Raw genomic sequence first — 12,258 nt, forward strand, 5'->3', positions numbered from 1 at the left:
TTTAACCTACCATTTGGTTTATTTAGTTGTCAGACGGCCTTATGATTTTAGGTTTGCACAGGGTAGAAGGCAGGCCAGTCTTCGGGCAAGTCTCAAAATCATCAAAAACAAGGCGTTTTCTAATACCCTCGTACGCAGTGTTGAGACTATCCCTCTTGATGGCGTCGTCAATCTGGCTAAACAAACGCAGCATAGCTCTCCAGTCGCACCACTGTATAATAAACATATCCTTAAACCATGTAGTGCGTTCTTCTATGCTCAGGGGGTAAGGATTTAACCTCCAGTTTTCAACCCCTCTGGCATCAATAAGACTTTCCCTGTCATCACATACACTGAGAAAAATAAAGTCATCTGGGGTGCGGTTGAAACGATCAGCCTCGACCCTGTAAAGCTCAGGGCCTGTTGGACTGTTCCACTGGGAAACATACAACATCTCTGGGAAGCCCACATTGTCCAAGTCCGCACAAACAACAGTGTGAAAGAGTTTCCAGTTTTTAGTAGACATGACTTGCGACTCCCCCCAAAACACTCCCTCACCACAATCTACACAAAGTATAACTGCTCCATTGGTATATTTAACGGTATACACATACCCATTACTGCCTCGATATTCTAACTTAAATTCAGTCCCATCTACGGCGTTTTCACAGCGTTGCTTTTTGCGATGAGGGCTCCGGCATAACCCCCTCTGTCTAACTGTTGCAGAGTTAAGAATATGTAGTTTTAGAAGTATCCCTGTTTATTTCTAAAGGGATACCTGTTATTTGTGGCACTCTGTTTGAAAACTATTAGCCTATGAAACTATTAGAAAAGTGAAATCTTCCTAAACTAGTTAAATTAAATGCTGTGTGTGAATATGTGTTTTTTAGAAGGTGGAAAAAACTTTCTGTTTAAAACTATTTGCTCCTGTGACTGTTCGAAGCGCTAAAGAAAAAGCAAAATACCCGTAAACTAGTTAAATTAAATCTTTGTCTAAATAACAGAGCTCTGAGACCGATACAATCCTTTAAAAACAGTTTAATTAAAACACATAATGGTTTCATTAAATAAAATATATAAATAAAACGCTATTAAACACATATAAACTCATATGACCCCTGAACTCACATGCACGTGCAAAGTCCGTTCACGCACACACGCCCTCACATGGACGCGCAGGGGGAAAGGGGTGAGGGAAAAGGGGAAGTGGGGGGTGTGGGGGAAAAGGGGAAGTGGGGTGGGGGGCTACTCCTAGAGTTATACAGAGGGAAGGAAAAACTTACCAGCTAGAGGTGGCAAGCGGGCCACGAACGTACACGATAGTGGAAATTCTGAATAAGAGGATGTAGCGAACCAAATAACCAAGGAAGTCCAGAAAATCACCCTCTTTTACTTGATACTGATTAAGTAAGCAAAACTCTTGGCACAGAAACTCTGATTCTGACACACATGTTGTGTTCGAATTCAGGGGAAGGATGCTCATAAGGACACTACCTACCTACGTCAGAAGGTAGTGTCCTTAGACGGACGGGTAGTCAGGAAGTGAGCGGCTGTGGACAGCCCCCTTTTTTTCTCCATAGTAACTTTATTGAACAAACAGTAGCTGTGTCCAAATTCATGGGCTGCATTCTCCTGAGGCCGCATTTGTAGACCGATTACGTCACAGTGACGCGCCGAAGGCTGTCCAAATTCGTAGACTCCTCCGAATACAGCCGACAAATGCGTCCTCCTTTTCCCCGAATTTGAAGGATGGGTCGGCTGTGTCCTTCGTGGCCCACCATATCCCAGAATTCATAGCGCGGCCCAGCCAAACTCCAGTTTCCGGCAATGGCGGCTGCTATTAAGTTTTAAAATTACTTTTATTAATCTTTCTGGGTCACAAAATAAACTTTTAACATATTTTCAGGCGAGAATGTAGCTGTGTAAACTTCAAATATCTGCTCGGTTTATCAAGGTATCGCATATTTGCAAAAGTGCTTCGACGTTTTCGGAGACGTCTGTTACCCACCAGCTTGATAGCTAACCGATAGCTAACCGAGAGCTCGAGGGTTACTGAAGCCGCCGAGAACGGCACAACTCCCGGCACATCATTTTCAGATCACCGCGGACTTTCGCTACTCAGGTTAAACGTAATATATAAGTCACTTAGACAACCTAAAAATGATATTGTTTGGCTTTTTTCAGTGTTTTATTTGTTCGTGAGTAAATCGGTTTGGCTGAGATTAAAGTTATTAGATTAGATTAGATAAAATAAAACTTTATTAATCCCCCGGGTGGTTTTCACACAGCTGAATAAACGTCAAACAGAAAACCAATTTAACAGAAGTGTGAGATGGTCGAGAATTTACGCCAGTGTCCTGTTATATTTTAGATAGCAAGGAGCAGACGGCCGAGTTTGCTCCACCGAGACAGCGGTGACGTTAATCTGAAGGCTAGACCGTCCAATTTCACAGCTGTTTACTTCCGCCCTACCCGACCTTCTGAGGACCCGGCCCACGTAGACTGTGAAGGCCGGGTCCTCAGGAGGATGCAGCCCATGAATTTGGACACAGCTAATGAGTATGCAACATAACAGATGGGCTGTGGACAGCCTCCTAGCCTTCAACTCCGCCCTTACTTGCGTGTTTTTCTGGTCGCTAGCGCCACAGCGCGAAAACTTTAAAATGGACCCAGAAATGTCGCTCCGTTGTTTGGACAATTTTATTTCTCGAGGAGCTAGAAAAACCTTATCGTCGCCGCCCGCACGTTTTGTACCTTAGGCTCATCAGATACAATCATATCCAGGTAAAATAATTTCCTTTAATCTACACGCATTTAGGAATTACTTAGCTAATTACACGGATAATTGAATTATTGCCGGCGTTGTGCCAAAAAAGTGTTCGGCTGCCAAAACTGATTTCCACTGTTTCCGAGTGTAATATGTGTAATGTCTTTATGTATGTTGATAAATAGACTTCGGTGAACATGGTTTACTAAGGGGTTTTATATATACAATAATTACCTGTTGTTCAAGTATCTTTATAACTCTGGTTATAATGTAGGTACAACTGATATATTTGTTGCGCTGTCTGCTGTCCTTTTGACCAGATTACTCTTAAAAACTAAATTTCCACTGTCAACAAGATTGTTTGTGAACTGGATAAATAAAGGATATATAAAAGTCACTGCCAAAAACTGATTGCAGTGTTACGACCCGTCTAGGGCCAGGCAATAACATGAACGAGGCACTCGCTCCCCCCCAAGACCCAAGCAGCCACAGGAAACAAATCCGTTCGTTATATTGTGATTTATTTACAAGGTGGAAGAAAGAAGAGGAACAACAGAACGGGAGTGTCAACACTTCAGGGTGAGCCAAGGCCAAAATAATAAACAAAACAAATCTACACAAATCCCGCACCCCTGACCTTACCAAAACAAAGTCAAAAATAAAGACAGAGTCTGACCTCCTTAACCAATTCAAAACAGGAGAAAAACGGGTGATCAAAAGAAACGGCAGCTCACCCCTACCCACTCCACTTCCACAACTTTTCAGACAACACTGCAGCCAACGACTGCCACAGGTACACTGCTGGGTGCTGAGGGGAAACGCGAGGACCTCTCCAGCCGTAGCACTCCAGCCTCCTTTTAATGGGCGGGTCCTCCAGTTGGAACCAGTCGCGTCAGGGCGGTGTATCCACGCACCAATCGGAGCAGAGCACTGGCACAGCTGAATTAACATAAACAAATATTACCTGCCCAGAACAAACACATGAAAATACAAGTTCGTAACACCCCCTTCCATAAGAATTAAACAACCCTCCTATTGTTTAATTTCCAAACTAAGAGACCGCTCTCGACAGGGCATCAGCGATAACATTTTCCGTCCCTTTCTTATGTTTGATTTGCAGATTAAAATCTTGCAAAAGAAGGGACCAACGCATAAGTCTCTGATTTGAGTTTTGCATCTGGGAGAGAAACACCAATGGGTTGTGGTCAGTGAATACTTGAACAGGTATAGAGCTGGATCCAATATACACCTCGAAATGCTGCAGGGCTAACAACAAAGCAAGGGCTTCCTTTTCAATAGTGCTGTAGTTCATCTGATGTTTGTTGAACTTTTTGGAAAAATAGCAAATTGGGCGATCCACGCCGTGACGGTCTTCCTGCATAAGGAAGGAAGGAGGGTTCTTACAAAACCCTCTGTAATAACCACACATTCCTAGAAATCGGCGCAGCGCCCTTCTCGTTCGTGGGACCGGAAACTCAACAATAGCCTGTATTTTTGCAGTCACCGGCCGTACCTGTCCCTGACCCACCTGTTTCCCCAGGTATGTGATGGTGGCTCTGCCAAATTCACATTTGGCCAGGTTTAGAGTAAGCGAGGCTTTCTGAAAACGGCTGAAAACGAGAGAGAGGGTTTGTAAGTGGTCAGACCAGGTGGATGAGTAAATGACAACATCATCTAAGTAGGCATCGCAGTTATTCACGCCCACCAGTACTTTGGCCATAAGGCGCTGGAACGTAGCGGGCGCATTACGCAACCCAAACGGCATAACGGTGTACTGGAGAAAATGATCTGGCGTGACAAAAGCAGATATTTCAGATGCTTTGGGGGTTAAAGGTACTTGCCAGTAACCTTTTAACAGATCAAGTTTGGTTACAAAAGATGCTGATCCCACTCTATCAATACAATCCTCCATTCTAGGAAGAGGAAATGAATCCGGTTTGGTAACAGCGTTAACTTTCCTGTAATCATTACAAAAGCGAGGAGTATTGTCAGATTTTGGTACCAGCACACACGGCGAGCTCCACGCGCTGGCGCTCGGAATGGCTAAACCGTGTTCTAAGAGATAGTCAACCTCCTTCTGCATTATCGCTCTTTTCACTGGGTTTACTCGATAGGCATGCTGCTTAATCGGTTTATGTCCTTCCACGTCAATATCGTGGCACAGGACTGCAGTTTGACGAGGATGATCAGAAAAAAGTGATAAATTATCCTCTATCAGATCAGTGATGTCAGCTCGAGCGGGCTCAGACAGGTGGGCTAAATATGTGTCTAAATCATTTAAGATCTCCGAATTTTTCAACCGACCGCTACCCAGCGCTTCACTTTTCTCGAGCAGTCCGTCATCAGAGGGTTCATAAGGAGAAACAACACTAGCAGTGCACACTGGAGATGGCTTACTCAAAGGGCTCCTCGAGTGATACGATTTCAACATATTAATATGACAAACCCTGGACTTTCTCCGGCGGTCTGGGGTCTGGATCACATAATTGTTGTCACTGAGTTTCTGTTCCACCACATATGGGCCAGCGAACTGAGCTTGCAAACTGGACCCTACCACAGGCAGCAACACCAACACTTTCTCGCCTGGCTGGAAACTTCTGCAAACAGCCTTTTTATCATAACGAGCTTTCATCTTAGCCTGCGTATGTGTCAGATTTTCCCGAGCTAACTGACATGCAAGGTGGAGTTTTTCCCGAAGTCCGCTAACATAATCAAGGACATTATGTTGGGTTTCAGAAGTTTCTGACAACCACTTCTCCTTCAGAAGCCGGAGGGGACCGCGAACCACATGTCCAAACACCAGATCCGTAGGACTGAATCCCAAGGATTCCTGAGTGGCCTCCCTGACGGCAAACAGCAATAACGGCAGACCCTCATCCCATTCTCTACCAGACTCTGCGCAGAACTTGCGCAGCATAGCTTTGAGGGTTTGATGGAATCTCTCCAGAGCACCCTGGCTTTCTGGGTGGTATGGACTGGATTTTACATGTTTTATTTGCAACTCATCCGCGACCTGTGCAAACACTTTTGAAGTAAAATTCGTTCCTTGGTCTGTTTGTATAACCTTTGGAAGCCCGAAAATAGAGAAAAACTTAATTAGTGCTTTTATTACCGGTTTTGCTTTCAGCGTGCGTAGTGGAATTGCCTCCGGGAACCTTGTTGCTGAACACATTATGGTAAGTATGTATTGGTGTCCGGATTTTGATTTTGGCAGGGGGCCCACATAATCCAATATTACTTTTTCAAATGGCTCACCTATTACTGGAATAGGATGTAGCGGAGCAGGTGGGATTGGTCTATTAGGTTTCCCCGCCACCTGACATGTGGTACAGGAACGGCAATATGCCACCACATCGGCTTTCAGCCCCGGCCAAAAGAAGTTACGCAACATCCGATAATAAGTTTTGTTCACCCCGAGGTGTCCAGCCATGCTGGCATCATGCGCTAAGCTAAGCGTCCTCGATGTGGCTTCGGCACCACCACCTGCGTAGCACCACGCAAACCACTCTGGTCAGGGGACCACCTCCTCATAAGAACTCCATCTTGTACAAAAAAAGAAGTGGGGGATTTACCTTCTGCACTCACGGCTGCGGACATAAAACAGGGAGCCAGTGACGAGTCATTCTGCTGAGCGGTTATCAATGCATCCCTATTTAACTTTTCATCCAGCTCTGGCATTAGTTTTGTCACATCATTGCCGCTTTCTATTCTGCCACTCTCACAGCTTAGAGACTTTCTTTCGTCTAGCGTCGCCATAAATGTGTCAGCGACATCCATAACATCGTCAAATTTGCGCGATTGCGCACGAGTAATAGCACAAACAGGAAACACACTTGATATAGGGGTGGCAGCATCAGTAACAGAAGCAACAGGCGTTTCCACCACTTCAGGCGGGGGAAAAACTGTCCCACCAGCCAAGTCATTTCCCAGAATAAATGAAACCCCTTTGATAGGCAACTGGGAACTCACGGCAACTTTAACATGCCCCGTTATTACGGGCGAATGCAAATGCACCTTGTGTAGCGGCGCCCGAAGAACGCTCATCTTAATTCCCCAGACTAACACATCTGAATCACAAGCAGTTTTATCTGACAATGGCAGTACACTGTCCAACATAAATGACTGATGCGCACCTGTGTCCCGAAGAATAGTAACAGGTACCTTATCCTTCTCTTCTCCCGTCACAGAAACAAAGCCTTTGGTGATAAATGGTTTAAAACGCGGCTCTATTTCAGCATCCGTATGGTGCAAATCACGGGTGGAACGCATTTCGGGCGAAGGCACAACTTTAATAAGACCTACGCCAGCTGGATTTTTAGAGCCTTTGCGCTGCTCTTTCCTCCGGAGAGCGGGACAGACAGCGATCAGATGTCCGGGTTCGCGACAATAAAAACAGTCGCGATTTCCACCATCCTCCTGTCTATCCTTCCATCCTACCTTTGGTGACTTTATTTTCCTCTCCTGTCCCACCCTGATATTATGTGCGACAGCGGCTGAAAATATAGTTTTGTGAGTGAGAGTAAACTCATCAGCCATCACTGCAGCTTTGGCAAGTGACGTCACCTTCTGCTCATTCAGATAAATAACTACTTGGTCCGGCAAACATTTTTTAAATTCCTCTAACAAGAGAAGTTCCTTCAGCCCCTCAAAATCCTTCACTTTACTGGCCTGCAACCATCTTTCAAACAAGCGACTCTTTTCACGGGCAAACTCCACAAACGTCTGATTGGCAGTTTTTTCACACTTCCTAAATTTTTGACGATAGGCTTCTGGGACAAGCTCATATGCCTGCAACACAGTCTTCTTCATGATGTCATAATCAAGGCTATCTTCAATTGATAAACTGGTACACACCTCCTGGGCTTTGCCGACCAGTTTGCATTGCAACAATAGTGGCCAAAACTCCTTCGGCCAGCTTAATGCGGCCGCTATACGCTCAAAAGCGTTAAAATAGGAGTCCACTTCGGCCTCACGAAACGGGGGAACCAGTTTAACGTGCTTAGTGATGTCAAAACCAGTTGAGACGGTGGTGGATGTACTAGGATGACTAGAGGCAGACGTGGAGGGCTTTCGCTCCAGCTCCAAAGCTCTGACACGGAGGTGCATTGCCTGTACCTCAAGCTCTTTAGCACGGGTTTCCACCTCCCTTATACGGAGGGTCAAACGGAGATCCTCCGTAGACCGCCCCGCCAGGGGTTCCCCGGCCGCACCAGACTCAGGCGCCCCAGACACCGCCTCAGCCGCATCAGAGTCCACCTCAGCTGCATCAGACTCCACCCCAGCCGGGAGCACGTTAACAGGCCCTTTGGCATCCGGCTCCGGCCCAGTCTCTGGAGCCACCTTCACACCCCTGCCGCCAGGCTGCTCTACAGCTGCCTTCGGGGCAGAAAGGATGCCTTGCTCCACCAGCCCTGCACACAAAGCGTCCTTAACCTCCGCTTTACGGGCACCATAGGACACTCGAACATCATAAAAACTAGCAATAATCAGCAAATCCGCTTTCTTGCACCCCACTATTTTGTCCCATGAAGGCGAAGTAACAAAATCATCCAAAGAAAACTCCATAATCACACACACACACCTACCACCCCCACAACAAGAAAACTGCCAAACAGACCAAACAACACGAGAACAACCACAGAACAAGGCAGAGGACGAGCCCCCAATTCATGTTACGACCCGTCTAGGGCCAGGCAATAACATGAACGAGGCACTCGCTCCCCCCCAAGACCCAAGCAGCCACAGGAAACAAATCCGTTCGTTATATTGTGATTTATTTACAAGGTGGAAGAAAGAAGAGGAACAACAGAACGGGAGTGTCAACACTTCAGGGTGAGCCAAGGCCAAAATAATAAACAAAACAAATCTACACAAATCCCACACCCCTGACCTTACCAAAACAAAGTCAAAAATAAAGACAGAGTCTGACCTCCTTAACCAATTCAAAACAGGAGAAAAACGGGTGATCAAAAGAAACGGCAGCTCACCCCTACCCACTCCACTTCCACAACTTTTCAGACAACACTGCAGCCAACGACTGCCACAGGTACACTGCTGGGTGCTGAGGGGAAACGCGAGGACCTCTCCAGCCGTAGCACTCCAGCCTCCTTTTAATGGGCGGGTCCTCCAGCTGGAACCAGTCGCGTCAGGGCGGTGTATCCATGCACCAATCGGAGCAGAGCACTGGCACAGCTGAATTAACATAAACAAATATTACCTGCCCAGAACAAACACATGAAAATACAAGTTCGTAACAGCAGCTTCTACCTTGTTACAGGAATGTTGCTGGTGGCTCAAAGTGACTTGATATCACTAATGAGGGAAACATTTGACATGTTTCACGTATTATAGACCAACAAGTTATTCATAGCAGGTTAAATACGAGCAATCAGTTTAGGGCAAAAAACGGAAATCAGTTTTTGGCAGATGATCATTTTTTGCCACAACATCGGTCATTCTCACACATGTACTGTATCATATAAAATATATAAACTAAATATCTTTGAAACGTATAGAATCTAATCTTTTGTTTGTTTTTTACATAGCACTTTATCAAACTGTTGTCTGCCACAGAGTTACAAGTATTATACTAATAATATAAGATCCACCATCTCCTGCTTGCATATTTTTGAAAACATCTTAGTGGTGTGGCAGCCACGAGTGAGCCCTGCAAACCCTGTGGATGGACGATGCAGTGGACAGTGGGAGGAAGCATCCTAAAGCTCTTTGCAGACCACCCTGTGTGATTCTCCACTCGCCCACCAGAAAAGACAAACCGCAGGTCTCAGTTGCAGCAGCTCATCCACGTCTGGTCTTGCTCCGGCAGATTCAGCAACACTGCCAGAGACTTCCTGTAATCTATTACAGTTGTTAAAGAAACGGTCCAGGAACAGGTCACTCAGGTTAATCCTGTGTGAACAACTGAAAATACTGTTTTCCATCTTTACATACTGTGTATTTGAAATATTCTTGTTTAATTGTTATTGTTATTTACTTTATTGCTATCAAACAAATATCCAAGTAATATTGTTCAAAGTTAGCGTTATGTTCATACGTGTTACAAATGCCTGTAAATCAAATTGAGTTCAGTGACAATTACTGTTTGTTTGAATCAATTTATTAATAATATAAAACCTTTAAACTAATGCAACACATATAACAATGTAACAAATATATTCAAATAAATACATTTCTCAATACATAACTCATTTGGGAACTAATCTTTCTAGAAGTGAAAACAGTCTGTCCGTCCTCTCCCTGCTCTCCTCTCCTCAGCCTCTCTTTGCTGTCTCATGTCCTCTCTGATGAGGTCTAGCAGCTCATCATCATCCCTGTCTCTTTTCCTCTTTCTCCCTGTTGTAGGGAGCTTCGTCAGCTTCGTCATCGCTGTCGTTTTGGTCACCCACTGCTGTGCTTGGCCCTGGATTGTCCTCAGGGAGAGAGGACATTAGGACAGGAGGCCTAATGGAAGGCATCTGTCCTATCACCTCATCCATGAGGGCAAACCAGGGCCAAGTAGCAGCAGTGGGCTTCCCACTGAGTCCCAGATTTAAACCCAGTGGGAGTTTCCCCCCAAAGAGGGACATAAGGACCCCCTGATGATCCTCTACCTAATCACATATAAAACATACCACAGTCCTAATGGTTTCATAAATCTTCCTATGTTTTTTTCATATAAGCATCAGGGACAAGGCTGTCTTGCAATTGTTGAGGTCACTAGTGTGCGCCCCATTTCTTCCAGGATCACTCTTCATTTGTAGGCTTTAGAGGACTCCTACTACTGTGAAGTGGTTTTCATGGGACAAAGGCATTGCCTTTCCAGAAAAATAGGTGATCTGGAAGCTGTTAGGCTGCCTTAGAGCAGTAGCACTTTCTGCACCTGCATAAACCCCAGGACACATTTACTAACAGTGTTTGTTGCTGTGCCGCAGCTTTGAATTTTTTTTTTTTTTTTTGAGAGTTAATATTTTGGCTATGGTGTCTTGTTATGAAATGTACAAGAGTAAAAGTGTTTTAGCAGGTGCTTCAAAGCTAAGTTTGACTGGGAAACTCAAAGTTCAATAGCCTGTATCAACAGAAATTCACTGCAGCCTGTGTAATATTCGATGCATCATAATTTATTCCAGTCTATCTTGCAAATACATACAATTTTTTTACTTTAAGTATGGACATGGAAACAAATGAACAACATTTTATAATAACCTTAATTGGAATTCTATACACTGGGGGAAAAAACCAAGAACACATAAAAAACAAACAAACAGCCAGTGCCTTCATCTGTTTATTAAATGTCAAACATCGCATTGACCCATAGTCCCTGCTCATCAGCACATGCATTTAAAAAGAGCTCCATGTCCTCTGCAAACTGAAAAACAAAGAGGAAGAAGACCCTCTAAACAAAAACACTGCAGATGACATCTATTTGTAAAGGCTCTGGACCTTCAGTTTCTGGGAAGCTTTTCCCTCCTGTGTCTATGAACAGTATGGCTGGTGCAAGCTTTTTGTTTATTTGTGAAACTGCGCGTGGTTGTGGACAATTCCAACTGCACTGTTTGATTTAAGTTTCGTGTTGGCTCACTTTCTTTAATTGTTAATTCTCTGTGAGCAGTGAAGACCCAAACTAGAACTTATAAGTTTTGCCGTGCCCCAGTGGCCAGTGCGAGGTTGTGCTGCAGATCCCAGCATGAAAGCTGAGGGACAGCCAGCTGGTGGAAAGACTGGTTGATGCCTGGACGTGCGTTGGAGCCGACTTTCACACAGTAAGCATGTCTGTTATAGCCTGCGCTTCATAAATGTCTGTCTGCCAGCACTGATTATTCAAACCCTGTTTAAAACGTGACTCATTTGTTGTCCAAAAACATTTCCTCTAAATGTGCAAAGTTACCGATTTAAAAATATATATTTTTACATTTTTAGCTGGATGTCAAACATATGATAGACTCTTGAGCATATTTATATAGCAAAGTTCACAGTGGTATAACCATGTTAAATAAAAGATGCCCAACTGTGCACCAATGCACTCTAATGGAAGCCTTTAAACTGTATGCTGATAAGTGCATGAAGCGTACCTCTATAGCTGAAAAGAGTCTGTATCCGTACTTTGCGGATCTGCTGATTTGTTTTTAATGGGGCACTTTTTTTTCACAAACTGCAGATGATGAAATCCTCTTTATTTGAGAAACTGTTCCTAAGCTATTGCTGCTCATACTTACTGAGTTCTCTAGCTGCTTCTTTACTATGTCAGTAAACTTTTTGAACAGGAAAGGTGTTGTAGATTTAAAGACACATCTTAATTGAAGCAAAAGGCAAAAAATTGGAATGAATTTTATGTGGCTCTTCATATTAAAGAGTGAAAATCCAAAAGCTGCTGCAATTGTCAGGAATTGCAGTGCCGGCGAGGAAGAGATGACCCAAATGCAGTACTCACGGTGCAGAATGATGAGGATTTATTGGAGCAAGTGAATGAACAAAGCAGGAATGGCAAGACTGACTAGCTGAGTGAAAGACTGAGT

Source organism: Oreochromis niloticus, linkage group LG19 (assembly GCF_001858045.2).
Source record: "Oreochromis niloticus isolate F11D_XX linkage group LG19, O_niloticus_UMD_NMBU, whole genome shotgun sequence".
Classification (NCBI taxonomy): Eukaryota; Metazoa; Chordata; class Actinopteri; order Cichliformes; family Cichlidae; genus Oreochromis; species Oreochromis niloticus.